The following is a 21,953-nucleotide window of genomic DNA, read 5'->3' as shown; positions in this document are numbered from 1 at the left end:
TTTGCAACAGTCCCACCCATAATTTAAGATGCAAATTTTAAGAGGCGAAGACCTATTACTCTGCAGAACCTAAACAACACAGTTTTTAAAAGAAATTGCTTAAAAACTACATAATCGCAATTAAAAGACCACTGGGAACAACTTGGCAAAAGGTGATTGGAGTGGGACAGTACGACCTGGCTTCCACATCCATGGACATCACATTTTGGATTATTTTACCACTGTAGTCAATTCTGCTATCAAAGCCAAAATAACAAAGAGAAATTTTAAAAAAAGGCATATCAAACAACAGCCCAGGCCTTTAGAGGCCTTTAGAGGATAAAGAGGAGACTGATAAATTCCCCGCTTACAGTCATGAAATCATACGGTTTGGTGTAAAATAATCAGAAGCTCCGATTGGTGCCAAATTAAACAATTTACACTCTAAATCTAGTTGGAGTTGATGCAGCAGGAGATAAGACTTGAGTGAGAAAAGGAACAGAAAATGGTTTGTTACTCATTCTTGCATTGAAATTTGGACACTGATGTGGTGCAATAGGCTTTGAGGCTTTTAAAGATTTATAAATTATCAAATTGTGTTTTTTTTTATTGAAGAAGTATTGTAAATATCATAATTTGTCAAAACTTTCAAGTTTTTACAAAAGTGTTAAGAACATGAGTGAAACTTCTTTTTTTTTGCTGTTGTTTAGATTTCAGTGGGTAGCCTGCAGAAAATCCCATCACTGGTGTTTTGGTTCCCACCAACATTAGTGGATGTTGTGGAAGCCGTGACTGCATCAGAAAACACTTAAAACATGCCCAGCCACAATTCAGGACCCCTTCCCCCCTCTCCTCCTTCCCCTCTTCCACCTCCACTGTGCCTTACCACGCCTCCATCCCCCCATGTTCCCTCAGGAAGAAAACTGGGCAACATCTGGCTGAGTTTATGAGAGAGAAAGAGAAAGAATTGGTAGACCATGAAAACTGGGAGGAATTCTTTCTTGATCAGTAAGAGTCCAACAGTTGTAGCAGCCATTATTAGTGGCAAAAACTTGAATCCTGGGAAAATACTCGTTTGTTTTGCCTAAATTTGCCAAACCCACAGAAGTGGGTTCTCGCATTATTGTCTTCCTGAGGAAACACGTGTTGCAGCTCTTGTGAAAATGTCTTTTTATTTAAACAAAAGAAACAAGGTTGCAGCAGAAATGAATGGAAAAAAAAATTCAAGGGTGAAAACAGCTGTGCCCCCCTAAACTCTCACAGTCCCACAAGCGACACCCTGTTTAGCCGCAGAGTTAATTCTCAATACTGCACATTATACCCCACAGTCAGGTCAAACATATGGTACAGTGAAAAAAGCAATAACACTGTGTCTTCAATTACAAGTCACTTCATTGTATTCATAATAATCACACAAGTTCACAGGATCAATAAATAGACAAAACAAATCACTCGTCAATATGATAAGACACACATTGCTGCTACATAAAAAAACATAATAGTGGCACTCATATTGTTTCAGCTGTATAAAATCATAAAGAACGTGATGTTGGTTCATTAAACACACATAGCAGGCTGAAGCACGAGGGAAAACTCATAAACACACTGCTTATACTTCATGCCAGCTCTGCTTCGTTTCCCACCATGTAAAATAAAGTCCGGATTTTCATGGATGGTGGAAGCTGATACTCAAACTGTTTGTTGGGCCATCTTCAAGCCCAAGTATGCATTTTCTTGTTGCTCTTTGTGCAGGAAACATGAGAAACGCGTAACCGAAGTGGTTTAAGAGGAATCTGGAAGTCAGTTGCAGTTCTATCTCATGAATTTGTCCTGGGATGGCTCCTTTGGCACAGCACATCGAAAAGGTCTCTGCGGATTATTGATCTTGAAGTCCCATGTTGTCATTTTTACACATTTAGCTGCAGAAGTAAACACATTCTTGCCAACATAAACCAGACCAACACTGGCAAGGGTTTATGGTTTATTCCGATGACTCGGGCCTGTCACGCTCACAGCAGACAGCAGCGCAGTGACTGTTGGTTGAGGTGAAGCCAGGACTTTGTAGCACCATGGTACCGTAAAACAAATCCAGCTTGCAGTCTGTTGAAAACAGCCATAGAGAATCAGAGCTTAAGATTCCACACTTGTGGCTGATGTTCCGGTGTGGGACATTTCCCCCTTGGGGGGTGTGTTAGTGAATTAGTTAGTGAAAGTGATATTCTTTAGAAAGATGAAGCATTTCCAATCATCACATCACCTAACACGATTACAGTACTTTGAGGTACAGGAGTATGTGTGGATATCTGCTTATGAACCAGGTGGGCAGAGCAGCATCAGCCAGTGCTTGGAGCTCAACGTTTCCACGGCTCTGTAGAAAGATTTTGAGAAGAAAAAAAAGGTAAACTGCAAAGAAATGTAACAAATGTTAAAATTGCAAGAAATATAAAATAATTTAAATTTTGTTTAAAAGTCATTTCTAAAACTTGTTACACAGAACTCAGACTCTACAAAGAAGCACAGTTTTTCAAAGCAAACATTTTGTTTTGTTCCAGTGAGACCATTTTCCTCCTGCAACTGTCTTTAGAGCTCCTTAAGAATTCTTTAAATGCACTTGGCAGTCCCCCAGACATCAAGTGTTCATTAATAAAAAGGAGAAAAAAGCTATTGGAATGTGTCTGTTATTCAGGCAGTCAGCAGCAAGTCACTTTTTTCCTTAGGGCTGTGAAACAATGATGTATGTCTAGTTTGCTGGGGGCGCCCCATTGGCTGAGCAAACAGGCCTCAAAATAACCACCAATCACTGATGACGCAACCATCAGTCACTGCAGAAGGGCTTGTGAAAAACCAAAGATTAAGGCATAAAACAAATATAAAAACAAAGGCCTATGTGTGCAAGGGTACAAAAATTCCAAATTGGCAGAGTTTTAGTTTAGGTGCCACTATTGCACTGTCTTCAAAAGGATTTTGTCCTCCATTTATGAAGAGTATGTCTGACTCCACTCTTCCTGCCACACTCTGATGGGCTGTTTCGCCAAGAAGAACCATCCATTACATACAGAAACAAATAAACAGTCAGTTAAAGAGCCATCATTTGTTATGCAACACTGGTCATAAGCGTGTACCCATGGAACTGTGCTTGCATGGATGTGTCACCAGCTAAAAGTCTGTGCATGCACGCGCATGTGAGCGTGGAACAAGGAATGTGCACTGGACACCATTCTCAAGTTTCTTTGCCTGTTGTCTGCACTTAAATTAATGATTTTGGGGCCCAAAAATCAACAAATATGGCCTCTGGCAGAGCAGAAATGGAGAGCATGACGTGCCTGTAGATGTGTTTGAAGAGTGCTCCTCTTTCTTCTCTGTCAACGCCTCAATACCGCCACACAACAGACGTTTTCACTTCACAAAGTCACACGTGACGCCGGTGCTGATGTTGTTAATGAGTAGATGTAGCGGTGTGGCTGTGGGCATTCATGACCTGTGATTGTTTTACATGTCAGCTCCTTGTGACGGAGTGCTAAAACTATATTGCATTTTGTTTTCCTGAGTTTAAGTGTCATTGGAAACCCTCATTTTTGAGAAATCTGCTTTTGTCAACCAAACATCACTAGCCACAACTTTTCATCAGTTGCTCATGACACTTCCTGCAGTGCACTACAAGCGTTTTTCAATATGTGCTTTTCAGAACCAATTTCAATGTCTGCTGTATTCCCTATAATTAGCTTATTAGACGATTTTAGAGAGTTTTTTTTGACAATACAAATGTATTCAGCTTCGTTTAAAAAAACAGCTTTTGAATTTCAAGAAAAAATGAATCAAAATATGATGTAATACCATTTTCCAATCCTGACCTAAACCAAGTTTTGTAACTTATTTGGGTCGGTGGCAGAAGTCTGGCTCACTCCAGAGTATTCTTCAAAAAGTAGCAACTGATAAATTTGAAACCATTTGAAACTCATTCCAGCCGAACAGATGTATCCATTAAATTATCCTGTTGAACCCCTACACATAAAACAAGCTTTCTGAAAGTCTGAAAATGACAAACATGCACATTTGTACATGGCAAATTACAATTTCTCTCTCTGCCTTGAGCGCCAATCAGCCATTCCAATCTTTTACTCCCTCTGTAACCCTAATCCTCCTCCCTGTTCTTCCACTCTTCCCATACTTGATGGCAGGATCAGATGAGGTGAACACTTTCTCATATTAATACTTGTTGAGCCAGGGTCTGTAGATAGAAAAAATGATTTATTTAATAATGTTAGAAAACGCTCCCTGCAGACTCTGTCAGTTTCTTTCAATAAAACCTTAACTTTTCCCCGTACTTTTAGCTCTACTAAACCTTTACTGTAATGTTAGGGTTTTTTGCCCTCATGTTGTACCAGCAGTGTGGTGAAATTCTGGTTGCGAAGCCCCCAAAAGTGAAAATCCTATCAGGCTGTTAGGTGTCAACTTTGTTAATGGGTTTTTTCTCACAAGCTCCACATGCCTGAGGATTGAATATCAAATCTAACAGTCAGGATGTGAGTGGTTGAAACTCTTCTTGTCTTTAAGTGCACCAGTATAAACGACCTTTTAAATGGATCCTTGTAAAAATTTTGGGACCACCAATGCTAGAGTGCTGCTCTTTCACTTGTGGTTGATGTTCTTTCACTCCTGCAGAAAAAAGAGAAACACGCTAAATTCAATTACCAGTACAAAGATTTTGCTCCTTCCTCTGCTCCCCGTACAAAGACGAAAGATGTGAGACAAGAAATGATATGGAATGAGGAGACCAAATTTGTGGGTGCAATTTGAAAAGACTACAACAGCAAAAATCATGTGTTTAGATGCATGTGTGTGAAGCATCTAAAAGGGGAGGTCTATCTTAAAAAACATGGTCAAAGTTTCAATAAATAAGAGCAAACCTTTATTTCACATCATGGGAAACACAATTGATCAATTGTACAATGTAAATATTTAGGAATTCCAATCCACTGAAATTTTAATGATATTTTTATTCTTTTAACATATTTAGGGGAAGGTGTGTAATAACACATTTTCCCAGATGGAAGGCTTTGACTTGTTTCTCGTGTTGTTCCAATTTCTTCCGAAAGAGTGCTGAATGAGAGGTGGATGTGGGACTGGATGAGTCAAAGCTGGTTCATATTAAAGGGACATTGTGGGTCTATCTAAATTAATTATATTTGTATGTAATGATGTAATGTATTACTGTCCTTTTTACTTATTTGTTTGTTTAAAGCTCATTGACATGTGTGGAGAATTAGTACTTGTCAAAAAAAAACACACACTTAAGCTACGCATCTTGTTTTTATCCAATGTTTTTTGTGACATGCATAATACATTTTTGGAGTTTTTAATCATTTCAAATAGAGATAAAACGACACTCCACAGTTCTGATGAGATGTGAACTTTTGCTAAGAAATAAAAGGTTTAAAGTTTTGCACTTCTGAGGAATTTTGGCCAAACATAACCAGAAAAAAAAATCACAACTTTTTAATGTTTATAGATTTGCTATAGAGCTAAGCAGAGTCAGTATAAGTCCAATGCCGACTTAAGATAAAAATGACATTTGTATTGACATCTAAGAAGAAAGTGCTCAATCAAATCAACACCCAATCATTGCTATTTTTAACTGAATATTTTAGTTAAACAACATTTGAATGAGTATTAATTCCCAAAGAAACACAACAAAAATAAAAATAAAAAATTGATTATGTGTCTGCTTAGTTAAAAAGCACAGCTATTTCTGCATTGTTATCCAAAATGCATCACACAGCAAAGTAGAATATCTGCTCAGCAACAGTTACTTTGAGAGCTTACTCATTTATCCAAATTTCTCTTTTTTTTCTTCCTCTCTTTCTTTTCTCAGTCTGACTTTTACAACTTCCTCCTGGTTGGGGCTGCAGCTCTAACCCAAACAAAACTCAATTTTTTAGTTATTGGCCCTCATGGCATGTAATGGAGAATCAAGCTAATTATCCCTACAGCTGTTTTCACTTGCTTTTTATGTAAGCAATACCTGGCTGATCCAGAGAGCAACAGTGAGGCCCTTCTTAGCGCTCCGGGCCTCCAGGCCGGCTAGAATTAGAGAGTAAAATGCCAGGTCTGCACCCCCATCCTTAACCCACCCCTCCTTAGTATTGCCTCCTTGTACCTCTAAACCCATCTCCTTGCACAAGTCTAGCTAACTAACTGTGTCTGGTGCTACCCAACAGCAACACCCCAAGTATCCACCCATAAAGACCAAGCCCTTTGATGTTCAACAAAGCTGCTCTTCAGTGAGGAAGATGGAACTGCAAAATGAATCTTTATTTTCTTTCACTGAAGTCAAATGAATGAGAGAGGGCGTGGCTCAGGTTAAAAAAGAATCATCTCCTTCAGTAAGAAGGACCATAACAAGACAAAGAGAGTGGAAAAAAAGGAGGGGGCGATGGAAAGACAGAGGGGGCAAAGGCGGAGTGGGAGGTGGGGGGTAAAGAGTGAAAGAAAACAATTCTTCGCTGGCTAATTACATAATTTCCTTCATCTGAGCAAACACATGCTGGGTGAAAGTAAGTGTGAGCAAAGCTCATGGATGCCAGGAAAGGATGCTGAGCACACTTACAACTATCATGTTTTCAATAGACATTTATGAACCACATTTCTGAGATAACTTATCAGGTACAACATGTAATCATTTATATGGGTCACTTACATTTATTCTCCTTCTGATTAAAAAGTTACCAAGTAAAGACAGTTTGTTGCACAGGTTAACACAACAGAAGTTCATTTCTGACTGCAAATGTGTTTATTGCAAAGACCACTAGGTGGAGTTGACTGTTGTTGAAAAAAAGTATATCTCGTGCATCAAAAGTATACAATTCCAGGAAGAAGCAACAGCTAGACACATGCATCTAAAGTGTTTTTTTTAGCCTTCCTTTTATGGAAACACATTTAATTGACTTTTTACTTAAACAGAGAAATGCAGGAGACACATGCAGCAACTTAAAATTACATTTTATTTCAGCCCAACCATCAAACATTCTGCAAACTTAAAAACAAGTCCTCTTTCTAACCCCTCCCTCTCTCTCTCTGTCCCCCACCCCTCTAATCCGATGAGGAATGATGTAGGGCCCTCTGTGGAGTTAAGGTTTGAGTCCAGCCAAGGTGTGCCAGAGCAAAAAATGACAAGGGTGGAATCTGCATTACCTGCTCTTCGTGTAGATGTTGTTTTGACGCATTTTGCTGACACAAGCAGTCCGCCACGCACTTAACTTTGCACAGAAAGAATGCCGGTTAAAGAAAAGCACACGAGCATGCCTGTTAAAATTCATGCAGAGAAATGCATTGGCCCACACATCAGATGATGTGGATAAAAAAAATGTTATTGGTGAGACAGGTTCAAAGATTCCCTAATCATGTGAAATTCCCCCCCAAGGCAAAAAGAAAAGTATGTCCATAAAATGCATAATGTTGTAGCAGGTACAAAATACAAGTTTGTGCAACAAAACCTGTATGGAATTCTATCTGTCATCCCCCTCCCTTTTGATCTGTCACTCTTCGAGCTTAGAATTTCTTCCCTACCTAATCTCACTCTAAATCCTTCAAGCTTTTTTGTCTGGATGATTCACGAGGGAAAGTGTGATTGGCAGTGTTTTTGTTACTGAAAGAAAATTCAAGGGCTCTGCTGTGGGCCAGCTGCTTAAGTGTCAAGTCTTAGTATACGACACACCACTGTACTTGCTATTGCACAAAGAGAAAAGCACCGCTGCCTTAGTGATCTTGTGCACCATAACAACACCTTGACCTGGGGCTTAACCTTGACAAAGAGCAGAGGAGGCCCAAAAGAACCGGGCCCTACATCAAGAGGCCTGAACACGTATGCATCTTGAAAGTAGTGCAGGCCCAGCCGGGCAGGGGAGACACGTGAAACCTGAGCCCACATTAAAGCATCTGCATCAGGTAGGAGATCAGGGGAGGCCTCCATGCTCTTAGAGTTTGCGGGAGTCCGGGCCTCTGAAGCCCTATCTCACCTCCATCTGGAAAGAGAATCTGAGGGTAGTCTGATGGTCTGATAAGAGACCAATGCCGACTGACACGGTAGCAGCCTCTCACCCCCATTTAACAAAAAAAAAGAAAATGTACAGAGTAGATTTCGACTATGACTGTGGTGAATTCTTATGTGGGTACGAGAGGAAGAATGGAGAGTTTAGTAATAATAATAATAAATGGTTAAAGTAGGATGGGGTTAGAAGTGCATGGTGGCATTCACTTAACTTAGAAGGTTTAATCCCATCAGGAAGCACATGCACAGGTTTACACAAACTTCCGTGTGTGAAGAAAATGATATATTTGTTTTAGCTGTAAGTTGTGGAAACACTGTTGTATGAGTTGTGGGGTGGCCGGGGTGCAGAGGTAGAGCGGTCAATCTCTGATTGGATGATTACAGATTTAGTTCTTACCTTGCCCCCCCAAGTGTCCTTGGGCAAGACACTGAACCGGACACTGCTCCTGGTGGGTATAAGTTAGCGCCAGTGTTCGGCAGCGGAGCCACCATCAGTGTGTGAATGTTTGAGTGAATAGGACTGTCCCTGTAAAGAGCTTTGGGCCTTCTAAGAAGGTAGCAAAGTGCCATATAAATATATACCATACACCATTTGGCCTACATATTACAAAAATACATGAAATAACATTTCTTTAGAGGAAATTTAAAGTTCCTCCCAGTCAAAGGTTTTATTTTTAATGCCTATTGATGAAAATATGCATCAAACCCATTCTGTTCCAAACTTACCTTAACCCTTGTGCTATCCTAGGCACTTTGACATTGGGAGTGAGGTCATCTAGACCCCACAAGACAGTGCACTGAACTTTTTCTTCAATGATTTGTGATCTTCACTGGTTTCCATGGATTACATGAAATCCTCTCCATCTTTATCCACCTCTGTCATGGTAGGGAGAACACGTCAATGGTCATCTTGACCCCATAGGATAGCACAAGGGTTAATTTAGCATCTACTCGAAAGCGAAAACACAAGTCATGTTTTTTCATAGATAGAAATCAATTCAGGCATCAAGGGGTTAAAGATGAAAAAAGAAAGGAGAGCAGGAAAATTGCTGCTGTCTGGAATACATGAAAAAATATATTTTTCTGTGTTTCTGGACTTTTGCATTTCTTCCTCTCTTTACATTTGGAAATGTGTAATCAAAAAAAAAAAAAAAAAACTACTGAAGTTCTCATTAGAGCAGTCAATCCATGACCTTTACTGCTGTTTAATGCTGCACCCTCCTCTTGATGTCTTCTCAAGACAGCACCAACTCCACTGACTCATTAGTTTTTGCTGCAGACCCAACATGTTGCTTCCTCTCTTTAACTGCCCACAGACTCTCTGTCCCTCCATCTGTTCTTTATTGCCCTCAGTTCAGTTTCTTTTCTCATTGCCCCCGTATCACACCAGATAGGAGACACAGAATCCACTTTCCTGCTCTAGCAGAATCTGATGCAGCAGAACACATGTGACAAGAGCTACCCTTCAGATTTTATCAATCACTGCATGACTAGTTAAAGCTACATAAATAAAATATGACTGATTACCGAACCTAATCTAAAACAAAGCAAGAGATTCCTGAACTTGAACTTAATGTAATTAGAGCAAAGTTTAAGGCCTACTTGAGTGCAGATGTGTGCCTGCTGCATGGGCTCAGAGACAATAGAAAACAGGCTTTGCATTTGAAATGATTAAGTTTGGTTTAGTTTGGTCATCTCAATTCTATTTAGCATCACTTAAAACAAGTTCAGCAAATAATGATGATATTGGGTTTCTTTTTCTTTTATGATAATGTGTCTCTGCATGTGTGCAAACTTATGTGTAACTGTGTATTTGGTTTTAACTGTCCCTATAAAATCTGATCAAATATGGATTTATCATCCTCAGTACAATTGTATATTGGCTTTCTCATTTGTTTGATTATATATATAATTTTGCAGTTCATGTACTCATTTATTTAATATCATAAAATGGCAGATGTGGCCTTTTTTCTTTTCTACTTATTTTACATTGACACAAAATGAGATAACAGAAAAATTTAATGCAAAAAGGCCAAAATAGGGTTTCTTGAACACTTCACTCCAGGCCTGCACTACAATAGGGTTTAGCAGAAGGTAAAGCTGTTCTCTGAACGAACCAATCATGTTGTCAGCAAAGTCTGTTTGGTGCTCTTGGGGTCAGTATAGCCCCAGGACATGAGGCATATATGATATACGCTAGGGATAAGGAGAGAGGCTTTTACACTGCTTGGTGGTCTTGAAGTGATCTCTACTTTAGTATGACATCTGTGTCAATATAAAAGAATGGAGGAATAAGAAAAAAAAGCCTAAAAACCTATTTTAGATGTCTTACTTTGAGCAGAGCACATCTCACAGCTGGGATAAACTCTGAGCAGTAAAAACATATTGAAAAGCCAGCAATTCAAGGATTTAGAGGATGCTACGTTTCTGTTTTGCAAGAACAGTCTTTTAAAAGGCACACAACAAACATAAAAATGCTTTTTTCATTTCCTTAAGTGTTACTGTATTCCGCCGCTTATTAGGGTTTCACTTCACGGTTTCACATATTCGCGGTTTTACGTATTTGCAGAGTTTTTTTTGTCATGTGACTCCTCCGGTTCATCACAAAAACTCAGCTCAAGACGCTTGGATGAAAGTTTTTCATCCGAAAGAGGTGCTGCGGGGGAGAAGGGGAGCATAGGCTAATTATCATCTGGTTGAATGATTAATGGATGAAACCGACCTTTTCTGGAAGAAGATGATCGACCTCTCGCAGTTAACTGATGAAGGAGGAAGCACGGACTTTTGGTTTCAAGGCACAGAGTGACAGAGTAACACTCCTAATGTGCGTTTTAAAGTATGCAACGGTACAGTCAATTGTTTTGAATAAAAAAAAAAATCTTAATGTAAGCAATGTTCCAATTTTCTTTAATAAATGTCTTACAAAGGATTATAAATATTTCAGAAGGGTTTTTAATGAGTAAGGATCGTTGAAGTACATTCTTCGGCCGCAGGGGAGGGGTAGGTTCTCCGTATTTGCTGATTCTGTGTAGTAATGGTTGTCTCTGGTCCCTAACCCCCACGAATATTGGGGAATACTGTATATGCAGTAGTTTTCTGTGAGGTTAGATGAAATAAAGAGAGATAACTCAGTCGCAGCATTAAGGTTGTGAGAAAGTAGCAGTGGCACCTCAATGGAAAAAAAAAGGAAATAGCAATGAGCTAAAGTGAGCCACAGGGCAACTGACAGGGTCAGAAAAAGACCCAATAAGGTGATCAGAAATTTAACTATGCAGATGTCTTTGAGCAATAAAAAAGCCTCTTGAGTACCGTAGAACTCTAAACATGTAAATTTTTACAAATTGTCAGTCTTGTCTGTAAAACCTGAAGGCAGAAAGAGTGGATCATAAATAAGCATCGTAGAAAGTGACAGGTTTGGCTCCCCCTGTAGTGAGAAAGTAAATAATCTTCATTGGCTGTGACAAAACAACTCATAGTTTTATGATATTTACTGCTGAAAGCACAGTCGAACATAAAAAAAGAAGTGATAGAGTGATCCACACTGACGGCACACAGGCGCACACTTGACATTTACAAGTACAGGTTATGCTATGCAAATATATTTTCCCATTTAAAAAGAATTATGTACAGTAGATCAACCACTGTAGTACATCCAGACCTGTTTTGGCTGTGTGTAAAAGTTTGGGATGTGGACAAAGACACCACTTTTACGCTCTGGTGCATTGCGTCGCTCCACAAGGCATGATAAAATCAGAATAAGGAAAGTAAAAAATTACACTTTACATTAATGTAAGTAAAGTTTATGAAAAATTCTGGTAATTCTTAAAGTACAAAATGTTACTATGTATATGTTTATGTGTGAACTCTGTCTATTTAATCTGGGTGGTGCTGGGAATAGTATCGGCTTAAGGCTGAAAGAATTCAGGCCTCCCAAGCAAGGTCATGTGCTGATGTTTAGTAGAAGCTTTCTCAGGTCACAGACTGTGACTTTCAACCATCACTCAGATTTCTTCACATATTTGAATGGTTCTGTTTAACTGCAATACCTGACATCTCTCTTCCAGTTTGCTGTAATGACGTGTGACAGCTGTAGCTTTTAAAGAGGAAGTCCGCCAAAACAGTTGGTGAATATGTAACACACATAAGCATTCAAGTTTAAGTCTACTATGGTATGACTATGAGGGGAAAAAAAAGGTAGAAAGCAATAGCACAGCCCAGAGTTAGATTCCCGGAATCTGAGGAGTTTGTAGAGACTCCCCAAAAATAACAATGCTTTAAAAAAAAAAAGAAAAATGGCACCAAAAAATGTAACAGAAATGTGAGTTGCTGCTTTTGGATGGACTAATACTTTTCCTTCCCCACTTGTGGCTAGAAAATACAATGACTGCAGTTGATACTGAAACAGTTGGACACTCAAACATTAAAGGATAAGGCCGCAGTTTTTTAAAACAGTGCTCAAATACCCAAATGAACACCAAAATGAAATGTGAATGCTGCAATCATTCCTACTGTTTATATAGACCAAGGTTATAGATTAGCTCCTCAAGCAGTTCCAAAACTAAGTGATGGGAGAATAAAGTTCACATTATTTCATTCTGTGCTGAGCTGCGTTTTTTGTTAGGCAAAATAATACACTAAAAAAAATACTTTGACAGTTTGAGTCATATATCCCAGACTGCTATAGTGCAGCATTTATTCTATGTGCTTGTAAAAGCATCGTCTCTAGCTGCATGATGAAAAAAACAACAACATGAAGAATTTGCATTTTTGGCACCATAATGAAAACTTTATCTTTCTGAGATGGCTAAATTCTCACATATATCTGAGCTAAAAGGTTTGATGCATCTTCCGCGTGTAACAAACTTTGGAAATCTGGTTGCCCCCACAACAATATTTTTCAGGCAAACACATTAAAGACCTGCTTCAAATGGGCAATTGACACTTTTAAGTCAGACCTACCATGAACTTATGTTTCAAAAATTTACATCTTGAGCGTGATGCAATCTATAATGACATTTCTATGGTTACACAAGCCAGCTGAGTGGTAAATGTGCCTAGTCGCAGTTAAGTAAACAAGGATCTCTCTCTGCTCTCACTGTATGTGCTGTTGGCCTTGGGAACATTCCTGAATCACTTAAACTATGATACAGTAAAGATCCAACTCTTATTCTTTATTCCTTTGGCTAAAGGCTAAATCTGCAATGAGAAAACAATGTCACCATAATTTTCTCTATGTTGATTCAACTCCACTCCTTTGGTTGTCCCTCTGGTTTTAAAGAACGCAAAACACTGCACAGCTCAGTGCAATAAATTAGCATCAGCTCCTGTAACTGCCAGTACACATGTGTGCTGTGTTTGTCTTACATGGATAGTGTTTCACAAGGATAATTACATTGTGTCTTTCCCCACCAAGGCTCTGTCACAAGTTGGACAGCTCAGACAGACACGCCTGAACACCTGTGAGAAATAGCACATTGAAGTGAGGCTGTCAAAATCTCTGAAGGACAGAAGAAAAGGCTATAAGAATTGTGGTTCTTCTAGCTGCTGGGACTAAAGAGAAACTTTGGATTGTTTGTAACTTCGGTTAATACATTTTCAAATATTGGATCACAGCGACAGTATCCTTTATGTGCAAAACCATACTTTAGGTATCCGGAAAAAATACTTTTTTTATATTGCTCCAACCTCTGTGAAACTGTTCTCTTTGATCCTTGCTGAAAGAAATGATGTGATTGAACAAACTCTAGTATACATTTCTATCCCTCTCACCCCCAACCTCTTTACCTTTCCCCATGTCCTAGCTGGAAATTTATAAAATTACAAGAAAACAACAAAGTCTGTAAAAGCCAGAACAACTACAAAAAAAAGAAAAAAAAAAAAAGAAAAAGAGTAGAGTCTAGAGGCAAGAAGGGACATTCTACAAAAGGATAATAACAGTGGTTAAAGCCTGCTCTTTCATTGAGTAAATCTGGTCGGGGCTATTTCACACCATAGGAATCTCCTGTTGACTAGATCAAAGGCTCACCCGGAGACAGAGCCTACAGAGGACCAAGGAACAGGTAACAATGCCCAAGCACTTGATACTCACACAAGGACACACAAAAAACATCTCTGTCTCTCACACATTCATCTTAATGGAACAGACTAGTCAGTAAAGTGGTGTGGAACTTCTTCAACAGATCTTTAGCTCCAGTGTTTACATTCCTTCAACTTCAACTAACATTCACAATTAACGTAATTCTAATAGATTCTGAAGTGGAGAGAAGCAGCCTTGCCCAGCATTGAACTGCTTCTCAACTCGGAATTGACGGAAATCAGCAGAATCAGCCAATTTGATCGCATGAATGGCTGAGGAGTTATGGTATGTAATAGAGCGTCTGCTGTTTGTGTGTCGCTGGCGACATCGCCTGTGTTAAAGGGTTAAGCATCTATTTGAGCTTGTGGGGAGTGTATTCCAGAAACCAGAGAAAAACAGTGCAAATATAATTTTGGGAGACTCAATACACTAGAAAACTACTCAGAATTATACACAGAGACATTGCACGAGTGAGTCTGCATGCTCCATATGAGCAGAAGAATGATGAGACTACCATATGTACAGTGGACATCTTGCTTTGAATGGTACAGAAAGCATGTGTGACTTAAGTTTAGCCACATGATGGATAGATGTAATATTGAGTGAATATATCCAGAGAGGGTGAACATAAGGCTATGTCACTAATGAGCCATCTCTCCTCAAACCTTTGACTATTGTTCTCTTCCTCCTGAAAACAGAACAAGGGGGATACGGAACCTTCCACCCTCCAGAAAACACTTAGAAGGACCAGTGAAATTGGATAAAAATATACATGGATAACGCTGTATCTCAACAACTTACTACTGCCTAATTCTAGGGACTGCAAAGTTTCTAAAGTCAAAAGTCAAAAAAGGTAAAAGGTTCTTGAAGGGACAGTCACATTCACACACATATTCACACTCCAAAGGCAGCTCCACTGCTGAACAGTGGTGCCAACCTATAACCACCATGTTGTGTTCAGTGTCTTGCCCAAGGATACTTTGACACATGGGAACCAAACCTGCAATATTCTAATCAGAGGTTGACCACTCTACCCCTACACCACGGCTAAAATACAACTCTAAATCTTTCTTTGACCTGACTTTTATTGTATTGCAACCAGGCTCAGTACGGACGACTGGTTTGGGTCTGAGAGGACAAGAAAAAGACAGACAAAACGAAAAACTACTGAAAAATCTGTCTTAGGATGAACACGTAGCAGAAAAGACATAAGAAGCAAATGAATTAACATAAAGCTCCTGGAACATATGTTATGGGACAAAAGGTATTTGTTTGTCATTGCAGCAGCTACAAGACAAAAAACCAGATAAGCACAATACACCAAACATCTGTTGTGAAACAGAGAGAAAAGTCAGTAACTCCATTGGTAAAAGGACATGATAAAGATGGACTTACATTGTTCTTGAAACATATTTACAGAATACAAAAAACTATATTTAATCATTCCTAATCTCTTAAAAACAACAACAAGAATAATATTGGAAACAAAAAAAATTACTAGTATTTATTAGAAACTACAACAATTAGAGATCAGATAGACAAGAAAAAAAACTGGAAACATCAATTGGAAAACAAGAAACATAACAGCTAGGGACTGCCACAATCACACAGACATTAATGGTTGAAGAGTGACCAGAATGGCAAAGAATAGACAGGAAAACTTTAAAATAAAAAGTGAGAAAAAATACCCAACTGCATCCAAAAAGGAGATTAAAGCATTCATCAAAAGATGTTTGCAACTTGAATGTCTGCAACCACAACCTTGTTTCACCTCAGATTTTTGTTGTGTGGTGTTGCTAATTGGTTTAATAGTTTCTGAGGTACGTCTAATATTCCACAGTTGTCTGTTTTTTCAGACCCAGCCTGGATCAGTCTAAAGTGTTGTGTGTTTAACATGGGAAGGTCCCACCTTAAACAGGTCATTATGCCCAATAGCCTTTGCTGTTTTCATAGAATATGAGAAGATTACATAGCACTATGGCTGGCCAATTACATTCTTCACTGAAACATACTTCTCTACCAACTACTCTAATGATGATGGCTTAAACGTTTTCACCAATAGACCTCTTTCAGAAGGTGCAGCACTCACACTCAAAACACTGCCCAAATAGATGACACACACATATTCAGCCACAGAGGCTGACTGGCTTGAATGGAATTTGCGTGTAATGTGAATATCAGTACCACACAATTTTATTCAGGGTCGCCAGTGTCTGTGTGCATTCGGTAAGCCCTCCTACGGGCATGCTGGGAAATTTCAAGGAGGGACATACCTGCCTTGAACAAACTGTGTTACAATTCAATTAGGTCATACAAAACAGACAGTAGAACATTTTTGTGCTTTAAACTTAAAAAGATCTGTTCTTCCTTAATGAGAACTTGACTTTAGATGCACAAAACTAGAGTGATCCAATTGGTTAGAGTGCGTTATAATTGGAGTCCTAAGTGTAAGCCATGGAATCACATCTGTTTTTTTCTTTCTTTTCTTTTCTTTCATCACTGAGAAGGTTGCAGAACTGTTAGTTGATGAATTGGTAAATGGTATCGGCTGCACATTTTTAGTATAAAAAGGTGGAAAGAATAGAAATACCTTATCAGATATTAGCAGTTTTATCTTTCTATAGTTTCTGAACAAATTGCATACATTTCCTTTTTTTCTTTTTCTTTTGTGTAATACGTGCTTTTTGTTGTACAAACATTCGTTTTACCAAAAGTATTTTGAGTTTAAAAACAAGAAATTTTCTGTTAACTTTTATTCCATTTCCAAAAAAAACAACTTCACTCCATAACCTTCAACTCTCTTTCTCCAACTCCCCCTTCCACTCAAACCTATGTCACCTCTGACCCAGACCCAATTCACTACTGTCATTATACAATTAACACCAATTAAGTCATCTGGCACTAAGAATGCGTGTGTGCATTAGCATGAATGCGCACATGTGCTTGTGTGTATGCCCTTATACGTTAAGTATGTGGATGTGTGTAAGTGTGCATGATAGGGCAATTACAGCAGCACAAGGGAGCCTTTGGGAAGCTGAGAGCACTGCAATCAACCAATCAGCCTTCGGATGGCTTTGACATGAAAAGAGAGCATAGCCTCTGCTAACCCTGGGGGTCAGGCTCAATTTACTCTATTTACCCACTCAGGAATGACCTTCTGTGTGTGAGGAAGGAGACACACATAAAGGGGGAGAGAGGGAATGATGAATACGTATGGAAATGTCTGCATGAGTGGGAGAGAGACCGAAAAGGGGAGAATATGAGGGAGGGAGAAACTGGAGCATTAGGAGCCTTCGGATTGTTGCAGGTGAATTTTGGAGGGTGGTTGAAGCTTGATGGTTAAGTTGAGGGAGCAGGTTTGGGGGAGGCCTTCAGGTTGTGTTTGCAAAGCTAAAAGGCCAGCAGTTGGAGCCCATTTGCTAACAATTTCCCCTTGGAGAGTGGCTCTACACACAGGGACTATGTACACACTCTAAAGAGCTAATATGAGGAATGACAACCTTACACTTGGTTTAAAATGTTTAAAAGTTAGTTGCTCCATAAACGCAAGAGGGATGTATTTAAAAATGTGATTTTAAAAAAAGACTAGAGATTACTGGAACAAGCCAACTTTGGTTGCTATCTTGGCTTATTTTGTACATTGTAAAACCATTGTTTAGAACCTTTAACATCTATGTAACTCAACCATATTTCAAATGAGTCGTCCTTTTCTGATAAAAATGGGCAATGGTAGTTCTTGAATATTTCCAAGGCAGTGAAAAATCTTCCTTTTTTCCCCTTTTTCGTTAGGATAGGTGAGTTTTGATCTCACAAATTGAAGAATCATGTTAAAACTCGGATCCCCTTGGCTAAGCACCATACTGTTCCATGGCTCAGCTGTGGGGTCTGGTGCCAGTACTGGCTGATAAAAAAACACAAGAGCAACAGTCTTTCCCTCATCACTGCAAACATGCTCCTGGTCTGAGAACAAGTGACTGCAGAAAAACCAGAAACAGACAGAGAAACTTCAAGAGAAAAGAATCAAGAAGTAAACACAGATGCTCAGTATTTCCATTGCTCCTGGTCAGTGATATCATATATCTGACATGAGGGACACGGGTTATTCTATATCTATTGCACATATGTGTGTGCGTGTGCATGTATTTAAGCAAAACCGCTCTCTGCTCCAGGGGTCTAAGACGTAGACTGTAATCAAGGCCACATTACTCTGCCACAGGAAGTCCTCCAGCAATCGACAGGAAGCAGTAACACAAGGACTGCATCATTAGTCTTACCAGTCTTAAACTGCACAGCCAAAAGTTGCCATGGTGGAAATGGGAGAAGTCGTGCACCCACGATTGTGGGTAAGCATACTATCTTAACTTTTGGGTCGTTTTTTTTTTTTAATTATTATTATTGTTATTTTTTTGACTGGTCTTGGTATTAATGACTTATTTGTTTACTATATTTAATGATTTCAGGTTGTGAATGTTTATTAGAGTCGTAGCACGACTTTGAAGCAGTGTTGGGCTTTCAGCCAGAATACCAGAGTTAAATAAGTGTAACACACATACGCACACATGTGCACATACACACTATAAACACACAGATCCCCAGACAGTATAGACAAATGAGAAACAAATGGCTCCATTGTATGGTCTATACCTTGTCTCTCCTTCCCTCTGACTTATAATGGCACAGTGAGAATGCAGTTTTGAAAATGGTCCCCCTGAATATCCATCACAGACACATGCACACAGACACACACACATATGCACACCTCCTAAACCCTCCACACCCCCATCAAAAGCCCTCCAACAACATTCTCACCACCCCTTTCTTTCTCTGCTCTGCATCCCATCAGGACTAAAGAGGCTAATTTCTGTCGATGGCTTACAGGTGGCCAGTGCAAGGTGAACCACATCCCCTCTGCTGGCTGACACACATGCAGGATCGCACAATTCATGCCCTTTAAACCAAACCCTTCAGAAACGTAGTGTTTAACATAAAAAAAAGATACACACCTTAACACACCTCAAAGGCAGTAGAGACACACAGTCATGCATGTGTGCAAAAACACACATTCAAACATTGAAACTCAACCAGAGCTTCACTTTAAAATTTCAGGCAAATTGTTTAAAGGTCAGGTGTAGACCTTGTAATCTCACATTTCCAAACAAAGTTAAAGCTTATAATGTTTGTTAGAAGAAATTCCAAGAATTGGTAACCTTTATGTTTTAATTAAATAAGAAAACAAAAAAAGTACTGTTAGGTTTTAACTTTAATCCTAGAAAGTTGTGTTTTGGAAGTGTTTGCAGTCGCCAGCAACTATAAAACAGAGCTTTAAAGAAGTGATACAAATGGAAAACATATTAGCTTTGGATTCAGTTTCCCTTTAGATGTTAACAAAAAAGCAATTCTCTTTACACAGTTTGCCTATTAATTTCCAAATTTCCTCATTTTTACAGCTTAGGACATTTCACCTCTAGAGCACAATTGTGTGTTCCACTGTTCAGTCAGTTAGCAGATGTGTGCATCAGTTTTATAGACATTTTTAAATGTTTGCTCACAAACACCTCTCATTTTTTGGATAAACTTCTTGGTCTTAGTAAAGGTTAAGAAGTGTACTGCAAAATTACAACACAGTTTGAGCCCATGCTCTTTTATTCATTGCAGCAAGCGCAGGAGCATGTGAGGAGCAAGATAACGGCCATGTGTGCTTTCCTGCACATGCAGATAGGATTGCATCTCTTTGAAGCCATGCTCCTGCCATCATTAAACACAGTCCTGCAGGCTGGAAATGCTTTCTGGGATTGTCTCACTCTTGCAAATATGTTCAAAATAAAGGTGGGGGGGAACAGGCTGCATAACAAACTGAATTGACCGGCCCTCTTAAAGTCACTGTCACTGTGCAAAATAATGAAAGAGGATCATCCTAACTAAAAGAAAAAAAAAGGTAACATAAACAAACAAACAAAAACTTAAAAGCTGTAAGTGTTTACACTTGGCTGGGAAGTCTGCACCTTGGCCAAGAAGGTTTGGCGGGTGTCAGGGAAGCCGCTGCATGCCACACTTATCAGCTGCTATCTGATTGGATAGTGACGGTAAGTCCTGACTTGGAATTTTTTTTATTAGATTTGATTTTAAATGGTTTATTTCAAGCAATCAAATAAGAATAATACACAAAAACACTACAATCATTAGGTATACACAATGACGAATCAAACTTAAGATAATTAGACATATTAATAAATATTGCTGGAAAGGGAGAAGAAGGAAGCAAACTTATATAATCCCACCCCAGTTCTACCGTAACCATTTTATTACATGATTTATCATTATCGGGTTCATAACTTTTATCAGACAGAGTTAAGAATCCTAAAGTGTCAATAAAGCACATGAAAAAGATGAATTACTTAAATTATTATGTAAAAAAGAACTATTTTAGAAATCAACAGGGCAAATGCAGATCAGTTATCTAAAATATATGCAGATTATGTTACTTATAAAGGTCATGTATATGATTAATAAAAATAATACTATATCAGTATAATAGAAATAACACTGTTTTAAAAATCTTCATAGCAAAAACTGATCAAGTATCAAAAGTTAAAATATGTGCAAAATTATTTTACATTAGGAAAAATCATGAAAATGCATCAGATCTTCTGACAAAGTGCACCTTTTGAGGTTCGGTGACACGTGAATTCTAGTCATGGCTAGTGTGTGATACTGACGTTTTCAAGAGGGAACCATTTTAGACAATAAATGCTGAAAGATTAGAAGAGGTAATCACACACTTTTGTAGATTCTATGACTAATGCATGGTTATGCTGGACAGCCTACTCAAGTTCATTTCTGCAATTAGCAAATATGTAAACCAAAATTATTTCAACATATTTTATTTAGTAAATATTTGTTTCTGTTAATCCGGATGTGTATGTATGGTTCAACTAAAAAAACATTGCAAAAAATTGTGAAGTTCAGATAGAAACGTTCAGAGCAGGATCCCCAGGCACAAGAAAAACCACCAGGAAGCTGCCTATATTAAGGACATAGACAGTACACTTTGAGCAAGGAGATGTGCTGGGCTCACGACAAAGGCTCCACACATGCTTGTTCATTTGTTGACTTGTAGGACTTTGTGGACTATATTTTGATCCTTCATTCTTCTTTTAATTTCTGATGAAATGTGTGCTGATTAAGAAATTGATAAAATATACACTAAAACAGTTTTGGATTTACTTTTAAAGAACTTACAATACCACCAGTGCTCATTTTATCACATTAAGCGTGTTTCTCCAAGCCAGGAGGGTCTGACATGAGGTAGCTCATGGTTCAATGATAGTTCATAAAGATTTTTTGTATACATAGTTAACTCTTACACACAATAGTTAAAAGGGAGGACTAAAAAAGTAAAGACAGAGTGAAAGTAATCATGTTTCTGTCTTTCTAATGAATACCTTCAGGCAGTAATAGGATGGTCTGCCTACAAAAATGTATGCATGGGGTTATCCCAAGTCTTTGAGGCACCTCTCTGTAATTATCCGTATAAATGTTTGTGCTTAAAATCTTAAGAGCATATGCTTCTGTTCGTGCAAGTGCGCAAAGTTGTCTTGTCTGTCAGTTTTAGTCATTACACTTAATCCCACAGATGACACTCTCAATCCTCTCTGTCAACTCAAGTCTTTGCAGCCGCAATCAGGCAAGGATCTGGGTTTAGCACTTGCACCCCCCACATACAGTCACGTAAACACACACTTTTACCTCTCAGATAACACCAGAGCAAGTCACAAAGAGAAGAAAGCATTTTTGCCTAGAAAGACACTCAAATGATCCCACATTGGTATTTTATGTGGCTGAAAGACAGTG

At 38.8% G+C, this 21,953-nt stretch overlaps 1 protein-coding gene across 3 annotated transcripts in view; it reads right to left on the bottom strand.

Moving 5' to 3' along the window:
- Positions 1–1,132: 1,132 nt before the first annotated feature.
- LOC101160317 (ERC protein 2) overlaps positions 1,133–21,953 on the bottom strand; it is a 179,778-nt gene continuing 158,957 nt past the window's right edge. For all 3 annotated transcript variants that reach the window (XM_078950583.1, XM_078950584.1, XM_078950585.1), the window contains one exon: positions 1,133–2,347. The gene's annotated coding sequence lies outside the window, so the exon portion shown is untranslated. The remainder of the gene's footprint in view (positions 2,348–21,953) is intronic.

Source organism: Oryzias latipes, chromosome 7, assembly GCF_053564925.1.
Source record: "Oryzias latipes strain Hd-rR chromosome 7, Olatipes_Hd-rR_3.1".
Lineage (NCBI taxonomy): Eukaryota > Metazoa > Chordata > Actinopteri > Beloniformes > Adrianichthyidae > Oryzias > Oryzias latipes.
This window is presented reverse-complemented; position numbering and strand designations above follow the sequence as displayed.